The following is a 2,089-nucleotide window of genomic DNA, read 5'->3' as shown; positions in this document are numbered from 1 at the left end:
ATTTTGATATTATAGCAACAACAGCTTACCTATAGCAACAACCCCAAGCAATTAAAAAAAATTCATGTTTTATGTGTACCTTTTTCAAGTAGATTGCCTTTGTAGACACAAAGGTTTTCCCCACCACAGTGCTGCTGATAAACCTTTATTTCATCTCGGAAGTCTGGGTCATCATAAGATAGGTGCACATTTTTCCCCAAATAGATCATTGTAATAGCTGCATTACTATGCAGTGATGTTTTATGAATCCTTTTTGAATCCTAGAATAAACAACAACAAAAACTAGTCCTATTAACTAATTACCTTCTAATCAGAGTTCTTACTCTCACATGAGCATGAAGAATATAAAAGGCTGTTTTTATGTACCTAATAGCAAAATCTGTATAAAGTGTCAGTTTACACTGTGCACAAGTCAAGCCCATTACAAATTAAATTCCTCTGAACAATTATAAAATATACATTTCGGCTTTGTATTTTTAAGGTAAATGCTGGTAAATTTTGACAAAAAAATGCCAATGATTCTAAGAGGAAATTGCTTTTGGCTCTTTTAGCTGGTTCTCAAATAAAAGTTCAAACAGATGACATAAAAATTGGTAACATCCTTTTGTTCTGATTTAAATTGACATCTATTATGATTTAGCAATAGTTTTTATAACTGATTGCTTTATCTTTACAATTAATCACTGACTACCTATCCTTCCTTGGGCTTGTTCTGAAAGGGAGATACATACACATTTGATTCCTTCTATGGTCACCCTGAGAATTAGAGATCGGGTATCTTATGTGCCTGGGAGTATCCATTTTCACAGGAGGCATTCAGTTCAATGAAAAACCAATATTATTAATATTGTTTTAAATATCAAAACAATATACTCAAGAAAATTTTTTAAATTACCTTATAAACCTATTTGTATTCTATGGCATTGCCTAGTTTACATTATTTATAAAATATGCCATAAACTTATATGTCAGAGATTTTTTTTAAATATCAAAAACCAGTTGGCTATAAATATGTGGGTTGATTTCTTGGTTCTCTATTCTGTTCCATTGGTCCAGGTGTCTGTTTTTATGCCAGTACCATGCTGTTTTTGTTACTATAGATTTGTAATATAGTTTGAAGTCAGAAAGCGTAATGTCTCTGGCTTTACTTTTTTTGCTCAGGATTGCTTTGGCTATATTCTAAGTGAAACAACCCGGGTATGGAAAGAGAAATACTGCATGTTCTCACTCATAACCAGGAACTGAATCCATAAATAAACAAATGAACAATAAAGAGAAACAGAGAGAAAGAAAGAAACAGGAACCACAGTAATAAGTTGAATTTTTAGATAACTAGAGGTGGAAAAGGGGAGGGGGGAAGCGAAGAGGGCTAATGAGGAATTGGTCAATGGACACAAAGAATGATTGCATATTCTAATGATGAATAAGCTAACTATACTGACCTAACCACCACACATTGTACACAATTATTGAAAATCAATGTTACACCCCACATGTATGTATAATAAATTATCTACAAAAACATGTCTAGGTATTGCCTCCCAATTTATATTCTGAAGTGTTTTTATAATGGTGAGTAAGCATAGTGTTTGCTTAACCTCTTAGTAGGAGGAGGAGGAAGGAAAAGCAAGAAAAGGAAAAGGAGGAAGAGGCAGAGAAATTGGAATGGCTAGGAGGGTGGGAGACTAAGAGGGCCTAGTAAGTATATTACAGGCGTCTAGAATTGTGCACAGGCCAGGCTTTCTAATGAACTTCACTTTTCCAAAAATCAATTTTTAGCTAAATGAAAAACATGGAGAGACCAATTGTCAGTGGATCCAAGGCAGTGATTTGAGTTTGATTTGGTTGAATTATGGACGCATGGGAAGCATGCTTTTGGGTTTTTTTAAAGAATAACAAAGATGCCACAAAAATTTCTGAAGGAACTACTAAAATATTTTCATCCCCAAAACTCTCCCCTTCCACCTCAGAGGATTTTTTTTTTCATTTAACTCTATTTCTCTGAAGCAAAAACCAGAATTAACCTTAAGATAATGAAATTCTGCAAACAACAGGGGTGCTGGGGAATGAACAAGATTTAAAATTTGAG

At 33.8% G+C, this 2,089-nt stretch overlaps 1 protein-coding gene across 1 annotated transcript in view; it reads right to left on the bottom strand.

The window, feature by feature from the left end:
- ERICH3 (glutamate-rich 3) overlaps positions 1 to 2,089 on the bottom strand; it is a 109,159-nt gene that overhangs the window by 63,598 nt on the left and 43,472 nt on the right. The window lies entirely within an intron of this gene.

This window comes from Galeopterus variegatus, unplaced genomic scaffold (assembly GCF_000696425.1).
Source record: "Galeopterus variegatus unplaced genomic scaffold, G_variegatus-3.0.2 Scaffold2075, whole genome shotgun sequence".
NCBI classification, from domain to species: Eukaryota; Metazoa; Chordata; class Mammalia; order Dermoptera; family Cynocephalidae; genus Galeopterus; species Galeopterus variegatus.
This window is presented reverse-complemented; position numbering and strand designations above follow the sequence as displayed.